Below are 14,459 nucleotides of genomic sequence, written 5' to 3' on the forward strand. Positions count from 1 at the left end.
AACATCATTTGAAGACCCGCATCTGGCCTCTGGCCACAGATATCTAAAGTTTTCAAAAATATGAGACAATAAATGCCCAATAAAAGTCAGCAGGAGTTCAATTCTTCACTTGTGGTCAATATAGTCCTGACAGCTGCAGTGATTGAGAGTAATTTATCTAAGGCTCTTAGGTCATCTACAGATAATGCAACATCTCCTAGGTCAAAGTCCAGGAATGAAGTTTAGTCAGATATGTATTAGGCATTTACTGTGTATACAGCACTCTATGCTAGAGAATAAACATTAAATTGATCAAATCTGAAAAGTGTTTCAATGATGTTTGACAGTCATTATCAGAGCAGACACATCTATCCGTTGATGTTCAGTAATAAAGTTATGCTGCTCTGGGTCAGACATTCAGACAATCTTAGAATGTTTGGGAAAAACCACTTGTTCGAATGGCCAAGCACACTTTTTTCTGCAGTAATTATTTTTGTTTTCAATCTTTCTTTGACCTATTGTTTCTTTTACCTATTGATGACAGTAGAAATATTGAGGTAGAAATAAACTACATATCTGATTTCAGGCAGATCAAAAATATAAAAGTATAGCTAATTACAGACCCGCATCCTCTGCTCCCCTCTGTCTCCCTAACAGCAACATTAGTATGCTGCCCACACTGACGTGTCTCATGTCACCTAATATGATTGATTAAGGGATACATTTTAAAATTTCACCACTGTCTTTGTTTTTATTTTTTTATTTTCTAGACTGCTTGTCACATGCTCCAGATCCGTGAGAGGTTTGTATAAAATATAAAAGCAAATTTTAAAAGAAACACAATGTGTGACATAGGGACAAAAGCCAGAAAATTGTGCATTCCGAGGGACATGCCACTCTTCCTTCAGGTCTCTGCTTTGTTTTCTTCAGCTGGAAGAGTGACAGACTGAACAGCCTGGTGTTTGTCAGTGTATGTCACAACCATAATATTTAAACATAGGCCTCTTTGTAGTTATTTTCTTCCACCCAAAGCCTTTTTGGAAATGTGCCAAACAGACATTTACTCAAATAAATACAAAAGGTCAAGATTTTTCCCCTGCCTTCTCATTTAAAGCAAAATATTATTTTTCATTTTATTTATGGAAGAGTTAAGTTCATTATTTTTACTTGCCATATTATGTTGCTTAGTTATAATCCATTACTAATGTCAGTTTTTATAGTCTTATCTGTTTTCAGATATCTGTTTTCTTCTAGATGCCTATTTCCATTGGTCAAACTTAAATTTTTTCTTTTTTTCATTTGCAGTTACAATTCAAAACTCAATGCCAATCTTTTTCAGAACGCTATAATTCTTTTTTGTTGTTTTGCTATAAATGTTTTTGAGAGGGAAATGTACTTAGCATAGCATTTATAAGGTAATCTTGGATTAAATTAATGTTATTTATTATATAACCTCATCTCCCTGTATCATTTCAAATAAAAAGATCAAAAGATAGATTCTCATGAACTTATTCCATAATACTACTAATTTGTGTTATAATGTATTATATGTTAGCAGCAAATTGTCAGCTATAAGAAGTACCGTTTCTGAATGATCTGATAATAAAACAACGTATTTGGGATACTATTTAATGGCACTTTGTCCTAGAAGTTAACATTTATTCTTTTTCTTGAAAGGAATATTAGACATTGCAAAACTAGAATAATCTAAATAATCTAAAATAAAATAACTAAATATCTATCACTCAGAAGTGAACAAAATAAATCTAACCTGTTCTCATTCCTTATTTTCATCAAAAGATTGCTTTGTTGTCTTACCAGGTTTGGCCACTTTTGTCAAGGATGTCATGATTTCTGCAATTCTTAAAATATACTTTGACTCAGTGACAACTTCCCAGCAGAAGACTATGAAGAATTTAAGTAACATTTTCAACCTGCTGGAAGTTTAAATGTTTAAAAATAGTTTTTAAAAAGTATCTAACAAAACTGAATTATTTTTGTTCTACAATTACACATTATTGCTTAGATTGTATTAATTTTAATCCATGTGTTTTCTATTGCCAAAGGAATTTGAAAATGTTCCTAATAAAATCTATGTCATTAAAACTGTCAGAACAAAACATTATAATCCAAGTAAAGAGATATTAAACTAATCGTATGGGGCAAAAAAAAAAAAATGTCTAAGAATAACTAGTATAAATTTTACCAGGCAAGGCAAAAAAAAAAAAAAGCATAGTATATTATATAACGATCATTCAACAAAAGGAAGTATAATCATACAAAAAAAGACAAACATTTCCCAAACAGTAGTCTTTAAAGATTGATGGATCATTTTAAAGTCTATACAAGGAAAATTAAGTATATTACAATCTATAAAAGTTTTTCAAGAATACCAAAAATCTATCACATGACCAGCTTTTATTTATTAACTATCACTAGCCAAGGAATAAATGTCAAGCCTTCCTCTTGTGGCAAAAAATGTTTTTGAAGTACTAATATATATTTTATAGTTAAATGATTTCAGTTAGTAATTAGGTCATACATAGAACAGATCAAGGATAAAACGGCTTATAGTTCAGTAGTTTTCAAACTGTTCTGAGCCAAGCCCTAGAAATTCTGTGCTGAGGCCTGCAGGCTGAGCTGGTTGTGATCCTACAGAACTCCCCATTCTCACCACTCTCCCCGATTACTGTAAAAGCAGCTCCACTTCTATACATTTTAGGCTTCTGCATGAAATTACATTTAAGGCACAGTTTCCAAAATAAATTTGGACCACTGAGAATGGTTATTTCAGGCCATTCAGATTCAACTTTAGGTAGCCTTCGCGCAGCTTGTTTTTTCAACATCATTTAATCATTCTTATAATAACCTTAAGAGGAAGTCATTATTATATCTATTTTACTGACAAGAGAAAACCAAGTCTTAAAAAAAAAAAAAAAAGGCATTTTATGAATAAAAAAGAGGTCAGGTTCCTGAACAGCCAGGTAATGGAATTTTGAAACCATGAAGGAATATGTCCGTAGTATGTCCTGAAAAGTCTTCATGATCCAGGAGCTACACTCTTCAAGAAAGGAGGAGCGTGACCCAGAGGTTGGTCAATGACTGCAGAAAGGGGTGGATAGTAGAATCTGATGGAAAATCCAGTACTGGAGATTTCTAGAAAAGGGCCAAGAACCTAGAGTAGCAATGAGGAGCAAGAAAGGGCCTGAGGAACAAAATGTCCTCATGGGAGAACCAGGTTTCGGTTAGAACAAGATTAAGGAAACATTCAGAAAATAGAGTAGGGACAAGGATTTGTGCTGATGACTAACCAAGAGCTCCAGAGAGCATGGCGAAAGGGTTTTAGATGTTGTGGAGAGATAGGAGATAGAGTCAGAAAAGGGAGGTACAGAGCCATAGGAGCCTATGGTGGTAGTTGACAAAACAGGACTATGTACCACCTAAGATTTTTCTTGACGTGCCCATCAAAGCTGTGAGTATTTAGGAGTGGAAGAAAAGGGTCTCAAAGGAGAGGAGAGGGACTAGAGCCTCATGGGCAATTACTGTCTCCACCTGAAAGCCACACCCATGTTTTCTGCTCACATTTCATTGGCCAGAACAAGAAAGAGGCACTATCTAAATTTAAGAGGACCAGGAAATACAGAGGGGAAACTGAATATTTAGTAAGCATCACAAGCACCCTAGAGCTGGTATACTGAGTTGAAATTAGCCTCTCCGTACTGACCTCACGTAGAAGTTCTTGTTCTGAATCTTTGAGCAGCACATTGCCACCTTATTTCCTCTCCCATAAAAGAGAAAATTAAGTAATTCTCTCTAAATTCTTTCCACCATTTCTAGCATTAGAAAATTAGCAACACCTTTATCAAAGCATCTTTCCTCCTCGAGACTCTGCAATTTGTCAATGACTATTTTAAACCATCCAATGGGATCGCAGTCTTTGGAGATCTAAGTATAAATTCTTCAATGCAGTTTAATTTTTTAAAATTTTGCCACATCATTCTGTGCATTGACATTAAGCTTGTGGTCAGCCAAAATCCCAGGCTACATTTTAGTCTGCAGTAAAGCAAAAATCTTTGTGTTTTATCAAGAATTAGAAACTGATGAATAAATTTTGTCAATGTATTATCTAAATAATGCACTTCCAATAATAGATATTTTTATTTTTATTTTTGTAAGAAAGTTGAAAGTAAGTATAACAGAGCAATGGCTATTTAAAACAAGTTATAATTTATGGTTCTTAAAAATATCAGTTACATAAGCATTGAATTGTGTTTTTGGTGTTTGTTTTGTTTTAAGTGGAAATGTCTTCATGGAGCTATGAGACTTCCCCATGTACAATGGCTAATCAAGAAGGTAAAAATCAAGTTGCTGGGGTTTTCGGAAGCTTTTATTCTCAAGACAGTATCTCAAGTTTCTTCGAGAAAATGTCTCAAGTTTCCTCAGTTCTCAAGTAACAATTATGATTTTACTTCCTGCCCCTTTCTATACTCTTTTCCCACATCAAAGTTTAACTTCTCATTTTCTAGATCAAAAAATACTTAAGTTCAGGGCGCTTTGTAACTATAAAAAATAAATTTTACAAATAAAGATTTCCTTATACAATAAAGTTTCTTATATCCTTTTTGGCCTTCGAGGACCTTCATACAGAGAGAAAGAGAAAGGGGGCAAGAAGAGAGAGAGCGAGAGAAAGAAAGAGAGGGAGAGAGAGAGAGAGAGAAGAGATGAATAACCAAGACAAGTATCATAAGAAAGATAAGCATCAAAAAGATTTGCAGAGGCAACTAACAGATTTAGAATTTAAATACACTAGAATCACAGAAGAGAATCCATGCACAGAGAGAGCTTTCCACTTTGTCTAAAAGTATATCATTTGGAAAACTACTGATTAGAGCAAGGCATTTCATATTTTTCCACATTTGGAGTATAGTACAAAGGAATGTAAAGTGGTTATAAGAGGATGTTGTGTAACTAAGGGGGCAATGAGTAGAAAAATTTCATTCGAAACTCAGAATTTATGCTAAAAGTAGCAACAGAATTAAAAAGACATTTGAGTCATGTTATATTGGCAAGAGTTTAGACTTGGCATTGAAGAGCCACTAAAGACTTCTGTGGAAAGCAGTGACATGATCAAAGCTAAGTTTTACAACAAATATTATGACAGTAGTATCTAAGATGGAATGGAGTAGAGACACAATGACAATAGAGACAAGAATTAGAGATTGGAATTATCAGATAAGAAGTGCAAAACAATTATTATAATTCTGCTTGGTGAGATAAAGAAACATATTCTCATAAGTGAAAAGATAGGAAAATAAAGCAGAAAATTAGAAAGTGTAAAAAAGATCTAAGTGGAAGTTTCAAAACTGAAAAATAAAATATGGAAATTCAAAATGTACTTGAAGATCTTAACAGAAGAATGGACATAACAGAGGAAAGAGTCATTAGACTTGAAAGTAGATCAATAAGAATCATTTGATTAAAAGGAGGAGGGAGGCGGGGAGAGAGAGTGAGAAGAGATTACACTAAGCAAGAAAGAGCATTAGGGATCTATCAGACAGTTTCAAAAGGTCTATTTGGGTAGTTGGAGTTCCAGAAGGAAAGGAGATAGAGAATGGGTCTGGACAAAACATTTGTAGAAACAATGCCTGATAGATAGCATTAAAAAATAGGCGAAAATTATAAATTTATATATTCAAGAAACTCAGTAAATTCTAAACAGGATTAGTTAGAAGAAAACCAAGCATAACTACATCATGGTCAAACTGCTGAAAATATTGAAAATGGCCAGAGATAAATGACACATTACATATAGGAAGATAATGATTCAAATGGCCTCACATTTATCAGAAACTATGAAGACTAGTCAACAAGGAAACAATATTCTCAATGTACCAAAAGAAAATAAATTGGTGATTCAGAATTCTCAATTAGCAAAAAAAATTCATCAAGAATGATGGTAAAATAAAGCCATTTTTAGATTTTGAAATAAATAATAACTCTAAGGGAACTGATTGCCTCCAGATCTGTACTACAAGAAATACTAAAGGAAACTTATTAGAAAAATAATACCTGAGAGGAATTCAAAAATAAACTTCAAAACAAAGAGTACTACTAGACATAAAGAGAAACATTTTATAAGAAAATAGTTGATTCATTGGGAAAACATATTCATAAATACATATGTGTCTAATAGTAGAGCCTCAAGACACATGAAGCGAAAGTGATAGAATTAGAGGAATTATTAGTTCCATATTATAAAAGGAGAATTTTACACCCTGTCAACAATTTATAGAAAAATTAGACTAAAAAAAAAAGTCACCAAAGATGTGAAAGATCTAAAAAAACACTACCACATTGATCTGATTGATATTTATGCATCATTATATTCCCAAAATCTCTCCATGAATGACACAGAACAGTATATACTCTATGACTCTACTTATATAAAATAGAAACAAATTTGTAGTGACAAAAAACAGATCAATAGTTGCCTGGAGCTTGGGGCAGAGGGAGAAATGGAATGCAAAGGGGCATGAGGAATCTTTTGGAAGTGGTGAAAGTGCTGTGTTTTTGTGAAGGTGGTTTCATGAATGTATACAACTGTCAAAATTCATTGAACTGTGCGCCTAATGAATGTATATATTGTACATAAAATATTCTTCAATAAAGTTTATAAGAAAAATAAATTGAATATCTTTAATTTTAAAAGAGCAATTTTTCTAACATTTTAAAATTTATCTTTCCATTGTTTTAGGCATAGAGCTCCTGAGTGATATTCCTTGAATGTTTATGATGGTGATTTTTAGGTGGTGGAAGGTTGGGAGTTAGGTATTTTTTGTTGTGTTGTCATTGTTGCTGTTGTTATTGAGTTTATTTTTTTATATTGTTTATATTTCTTTTTATAATGGCCACTTATCATTTTTACAAAATCAACAAATTATTTTTGAAAGTGAATTGTTAATAAGGAAATTCAAACACTATGCTAGAACACTTCTTTTATAAGGTTGACAGCAAATAGAAGCACAAAATTATAACATAATTGTGGGGCATATTAAAAGAGAGGAAGAGTTTTCACAAAAGGGGAGAATTATAAATATATAAAAGAATTATGGAGGAACCCTGTGCCTTTTCCTCACAGATTCTTGGACTCTGTTTGCGTACATAGAAGCTAATCAATCTGTGAAATAAATTCCTGTCAACATGCAAATAGGTACAAAGATTTTCCATTAGCGGATGTCAAATTTCCTCCAAGCTGAAGGCAAGGAGATTCAATGCTTTCTTCCAAAGAAGGGGAAGAAATATTACAAAATGATAATTTTTACAACATTATATGAAAAAGGATATAAAATATGATATGAAATAGGTATAATTTTGGTAAACAAATGAATAGATGAATTAAAACAGTATAGCTTTCTAGCATCGCTTGATTTATACTTCATTAGTAGTTGCGTATTCTACCACACTGTATGACTCGCCCACATTGCAAGCCATTTAAACTCATGATGATTAGTTACTAGGCTGGTTTCTCAAGTGATAGGTCATATGTAAAGCACCTCATTATACTGTAGATGAGACTTTATACCTCAGTGCGTATCATGATACCTGTGTATATTCTGAGGGATATTACAATTCTATCACCATTAAGTCAGAAATCCTAAATACATTTCTAGTTCCTCACCAGTTCAAATGCCAGAATTTCACTAGGTAATGTATACATAGGGATAGAATTTTAAGGTTTTAAGGTATACACATCTTCAGTTTCTCTAGGTATTGGCAAATTGTTCTCCAATGTGGTTATACCAATTTAATCTCTCACTAAGAGTTGACATTGTTAAACTTTTAATTTTGGTCTTTCTGATAGTTTGATAAGTAAATCTTGCCTATCTCTACAAGTGAGGCTGAACATCTTTTCACATGATTACTAGCTACTTAGGTGTCTTTTTCCAAGAACTGCCCTGTTAATCTTTGCTCATTTTTCAATTAAGTTTTAAAATTTTTTCTTGTTGATTGTAGGAGTGTAGGAGTTTGTGTCTTTTAGCTACTAATCTTTTATCTGCTATTTTTTCTGGTCGATAGTTTGTTTTTAACTTCATTTATAGTGTCTTATGCCACACAAATTTTTAATTTTAACATATCGCATTACCAGTCTTTTCCTTATTGTCTATACTATTTGTGTCTACATTTAAATTTATTTCCATAATGTAGAAATGTAATTATTTGGTAAAAATAAATGTTGAAGCTCTTGATAAAATGGTTAAGTTATTTTCCAAAATTACTGAAGCGTTAATATGCCTGCCTTCGATGCTTGAGAGTAACTGATTTACTATATTCTTATGAAGGTTAATTTTATGTGTCAACTTGGCCACAGTACCCGGATATTTGGTCAAATATATCTGTATGTTACTATAAAGGCATGTTTTACATGTGAGTAACATTCAAATTTGTAAGTTTTGAGTAAATAAATTATTAATGTGGGTGGGCCCCATCCAGTCAGTTAAAGGTCTTAAGAAAAAGATTGACCTCTCCTTAGGAAGAAGAAATTCTTCCAGCAAACAGCCTTCAGATTTGAACTGCAGCATTAACTCTTCCTTCAATCTCCTGCCCACCAACCTACTCTGCAGAACTTGGACTTACCAGCCTCCAACATCACATCGAAACAATTCCTTAAAATAAATCTTTCTCTATACACACACCCTATTGGTCTATTTCTCTGGAGAACTCTAATACAGTTGTTATTTAAATTTTATTTTCCATGTAAGTTAGATATACACATGTCCAGTGTCATTTATAGTTAATATGAGATGTCAGTCTTTCTGATTCCAGTCTTCTATCAAAATCTTATTTTTTTTATTTTAAGTGTAGTAATCACGTCCTCCTGCTCCTTTTATCATCATATTTTTCTTTGCCTTGACTTAGTTGATATTTTATTTAGATAAACTTCTTATGAAACTATGTCCCTATTCATAAAGATTTTATACTTGAAAAGCTTATTTTCCTTTATTAAACCTTATGTTATTCTAAACTATCAAATAATTGGCATATGCAATCAATTTTCCTGAATATATTTGTTTTCTAATTTTTCAATAATCTAAATAAAATAGTACTTTATAAAAAAAACTATTTCTAATTACTTAATTTAAAGTGTCTGGTTGAATGCGGTTAAGAGGAAGTTTTTACAGCAATAAAGATAACAATATAGTTATTTTTCAGATTTAAGAACTATTTCACAAAAAAAAGGTATTTTAAAATGCACCTTCTGTAACATTTTATATATGGCTACATCTATGGGAATATGTAGAATAAAACCATTTTCTAATCTATATAAATTACTTTCCATTTTAATTTAATGCTTTCTTTAAAATACAGTTTGAAAAGCATAAACTTTCAATAAACAATCTCATGGACTGAAAATGGGAAACTTGCTATTGTTCCGACATCCACAGTAACCAAACCATCCTTATTCACATTCTACACCAATAGCCAAATGCCATTCATGAGATAAAATGATTGCTGATAGCAACAGAAATATTTTTAAACTACCCTATTCTTTTTATTCACATCTGTTCAGTGTTTGAATGAATTTTCATTTTGTTTTAGGAAATGTGTGTAACTGTATATTAAGTAGCTGGGGTCTGTGCGTATGAATGAGTGAAGGAACAGCTGACAGAATATATCATGGGACTGTAACATAATATGGCCGCAGTGACCCATGATAGCCTTTGCCTTGTGAAATAAAATGTAATGGAACTCTTTATTAGTTTTCCAAGCACAAATAGTACACATATTTGTGTGCCTTATCATTTTCAAATCATAATATGTTATTCTTAAAAATACATGCTGACTTTAAAAATAGGTACTTAATTCCTCAGTATACGACTTGATCGTGCAACAGTGAAAACTGCCTTTCAATTTTACTATTTATAAGAACCAAAAATCCTATGTGAAAAAAATATAACAATTGACAAATAAGCTGCTTTTTACAGTTATCTTCATGAAGTAGTATAACTGATGAACAAAAAAATCTTAACAAAGTCTCCATAAAACAAAAAATGTAAGAGAAAAGAACCCCTTTATCATTGTAATCCTAGACATATTTTTTTCTCGAAGGAAAAAGATTTTTTTCTCTGAAAATTGCTTCTCCTTTAAGGAATATGGCTTAATGCTAGACTCAGACTTCACTAGCCTGCTGCCCCTACAGACAATGTACTTTGCATACAGCAGTTAAAAAGGCTTTTTTCCTAGCAGGGAGTCCTTCCAAATCACGAGTTCATCTCACCAGCCAGGTTTGTGCCAGTATTTGCTGCCTTTCTCAAGCAGAAAATCTCTTATGAACTTGAGCGAGGTCATTAATAGTAAGAATCTCTTGAAGCCGCAGAGTGCAGAATACTTTTTAAATAAGTTTCCCATAGAGTGTGTCATTTCACAGGAAAGATTCAGTTATTACCTTTTTTCTTTTTTCAGATGGAAAAAAAAAAAAAATGAAGCCAAGGGTGGTTTCTCAAGCACAGCTAGGAGTTGTCCTTGATTTCATTTTCCCTCACACTTGAAGCCCAACCCATAAGCAAGTCTTGTCAGCCCTATCTTCAAAATGTGTCCCACATCTGCCTAGTTCTTCCAGTTCCGTCACTACTACCCTAGTTCAAGTGGAGACTGTCTTTCTTCAGCACAAACGCAACAGCTTCTAACTGGTACTCCTGAGTGCATTCTCACCCTGTGACTATCCAGTGTGAATCAGATCATGGGGCTCTTCTGTTCACAAATTCTCTTTGGCTTCCCATGACCTTCAAAGTTTTTGTTGATTTGGCCCTGCCTCTACCTTTTACTTCCATCTTCCTCAACTTTCTCCCTAATGTACTGCATTCCAGCCAAATTGGCTTTCTTTCTGTCCTTCAAATGCGTCAAGCTTTTTCGTGATTCAGGGCCTTTGCAGCTACTGCTGCTTCTTTCTGGGCTTCTTTCACCCAAGATGTCTCCATAGCTGCCTTCTTATGAATAGTGATGTCTCAATTCGATTGTTACTTCCTCAGAGAGGCCTTTCCTCCCCACCCTTAGTGAAGTAGCTCTTCCACCATCCCTCGATCATATTATCCTATTTTATCTTCTTCATAACACCGATACTTGAAATTACCCTATTTTCAATTTATGTATTTATTTTATCACTCCCACTCTATTAGTTATAAATTGCTGCATGAAAAATTACCTAAAGTTTTGCAACTTAAAACAAAAACAAACATTTATTATCTCACACAGTTTGTATGAATTAGGAATTTGAGAATGGCTTAGCTGGGTTTTTCTGGCTCAGGGTCTCACATGAGGCTGAGTTAACTGCAGTCTTGACTGGGGCTGGAAAACCTAATTTTGAGTTGGCTGACACATATGATTGGCAGGTTTTTGCTGGTTATCAAACGGAAGTTTCAATTACTATATGTGAACATGGAGCTGTTGGAGTGTCCACACAATATGACAGCTAGATTCTCTGAGAGCAAGTGATCCAAGAGAGAGAAAGACAGAAATTACAGTTGTTTATGACCTAGCGTTAAAAGTAACACATGGTCATTTTACTGATTACATGGGTCATCCCTATTCTGTGTGAGAAGGGACTGGACAAAAGTATGGGTTCTGGGAGCCAAAAATCATTGGGGGTTCATCTTGAAAGCTGGCAACCACCCTCTGTCCTATTCAACAATATCCCTTGTAAAAAGTTTTAACTAGAAGTCAAGGAACTGGGCTCCTTTCTAGCTTTGTTTCTACTTAGCCATTTGACCTTGGGTAAATCACTCAACCTCAATGATATTTAATAGCTTTATCTATAAAATAGAAATATACCTATCCTGACTCATTCACATATTTGTTATATTATGTAATAGAAACAATTCAACTGAGTTTCAAAACCAGACTTTAGATTCAAACCTTGTGGTTTTTAAATTATGTTATATTAGTCCCAACCCTTTAGTTCCTCTTCAATAGAACAAATAGGTTAAATTACATAATCTATAATGTTCTTGCAACCCCAACACTCTAAGGTTTTTATCACTAAAGCAACAATTACATGATGCTAATTTGAAGGTATTTTAAGAAACAGCATTGTGTGGTTTAACTAAGGAATATTATTATTATAGCCAAAAGAGTCAAAGTATAAGTCAATCTGTTACTAAAGCAGCTGTAAGGTGTTCTGATAGAAGAGATAGGGCAGGACAGCATGATAATGCTACCCATTGTCATAAAGAGCCAGGAGACAGTTGGATGAGGGATTGGCAATTATCGGCAAACCTCACTTCAGTCAATTACACAGTGCTATCCTTGTTTCAGTTGGCCAAAACCTTGCCATTGGCCTTTGAGGTTTCTGACTTGAGGGCCCAGATAATTCAAAAAAGTAGGAAGAAAACTTTTTCACCAGGGCCCAAGAGGGCACCATTGCACCTTTCTATAAATGAAGGGGAAGCAGCCCCAACTACAGGTCAGCCTTGATATATAATATTGTGTGTACTATATACATTTTTATTTTGGAATTCTAGTCAGCTGCCCTCAGTTCCTGCATTTACTCACAGATCTCAGCCAAGAACAGTTTCCCTCCTCAAAATTGTAAGAAATCTTTTAGCGGCCACCAAACCACTAAATACTGACTCCTAGCTCAGTCCTCACTGCTTTTGTTTTAAAACTTGTTTATTAGAAGTCAACAGAAATCGAGGCAATAACACTTACCATATTTGTACTTCAGTCATGTATATTTCTTCAATATCATTTTGAAAACTAGAATTTGTAGGGGTTTTTTTTGGTTTTTTAATTTAATTTTATTTTTTCAATCACAGTTGCCATTATTAGTTTCAAGTGTACAGCATATAAGATGTATAGGTTTTAGAAAAACAATGTGTTGGTTTGGCATAGAGACAGTTTAATTTGTAGGTCTCTCATTGATTTCTTTTCTTACTAAAAACAGCTCCAATTTTGGGCAGTCATAACCCATTTGATCCTCATAGTAGACAATACGATTAGCGGTCTATATATATATAGGCTTTTTTTTTTTTTTTGGTTTATATTGTGGCAGAAATAGAAATGCCTGAAGAAATTTTAATGTTTGTATCTTTTCAGAGTACCACATTTCCCATGCTTCGAAGACTTCAGAAACATCTTTCATTTGTATTTAGAATAAAATCTGGGATGTAATATTATTAACGATGATGTAACAGATATTTGAACAAACATCTGTAGGGCAAGACAAAGTGTCATTGATTTGTTTGTGAAACTGGACCATTTAAAGTAAAGTATGAAGATCTTAGTGGCTTATTTGTCAGCATTCTTATCAGTTAATTTATAATAAGCTTAATACATCCAAGCATTGTAGCATAACTCTGGGCCTAGTACCCAAAAGAAAACATTAGGATTCAAAGCAATACAAAACAACACTACCAATTTCACTGCACTACGCATTTTAAATTGTTGATGCTTAATCCCTCAAAGCCACGTTGAAACATGTGCTGCAGCCACCAAGAGTGTCGAATGAAAAAATCTGAAGGGATTAAGGAGTCATTTCTCCTAGAGAGAAACACATTTTCTCAACTAGTTACAATGAAGAGGAATTTTCCTTAAACCCTCCTGCCCTCTTCCCTCCCCTTTACTCCCTTTTACTCAGGGAAGTAATTTATTGGATTGGGAATTTAATAATAAATTTGGCATGCTCAGCTCAGTTCCACACTCCATCAAATTTGAGAGAGAGGTCCTCCATTCCTTGATCCATAAGTCCTACCTGGCAGCCTCCACACCTGAAGAGATGTGCCCAGCTCCCACATTGCAAATAGGGTGGGCAAATCTCTCTGAGGGTGAGTTAGCAGGACTATTTATCTCTCATAAAGTACACCCTTTAATTTTGCCAATATTTTGGGTTCTCATCTGTCTATCTTATGTCTCAAGAGCACAACAGTTTGAGGCTTCTGGTTAAGATGAAGAATAGATTAATGCTATGCTTGCCTCCTCCACGACCGACTCAAGATTACAACTAAACTACAGAAAAACCATTATTGAAAATTGCCTGAAGTCTAGCTGAACAGAAGCCCTATAATTAAGAACATACAGAAGAAGCCATATTGAGATTGATGGGAGGGGCAGAGATGGAAAATGGGCTGGTGCCCACACTCACATGTAACGATTGAAAATCGGGAGAGATATCTTGGCTGCAGAGGTCTCCCCTGAGGAGCAAGAGGTCCTGGCCCATACCAGGCTCCCCAACCCAGGGTTCCAGTGCCAGGAAAAGAAGTCCCCATAACTTCTGGCTGTGAAAACCAGCGGAGGTTGTAGCTGAGTGAGATGGAGGGTGGCTGGAGCCTCAGGGGTTACTCTTAAAGGGCACACACATGCATGAACTTACTGACGAACTCACTTCCTCTGAGCTCCAGTCCTGGGGAAGCAGCTTGAAAGGTGCCAAAGGCATACAAGGAGGAACTGAATTGCCTGGTTTCAGGACGAGGGCTGGAGGGGAAGCTCCA

Source organism: Pteropus alecto, unplaced genomic scaffold (genome assembly GCF_000325575.1).
Source record: "Pteropus alecto unplaced genomic scaffold, ASM32557v1 scaffold7, whole genome shotgun sequence".
Classification (NCBI taxonomy): Eukaryota; Metazoa; Chordata; class Mammalia; order Chiroptera; family Pteropodidae; genus Pteropus; species Pteropus alecto.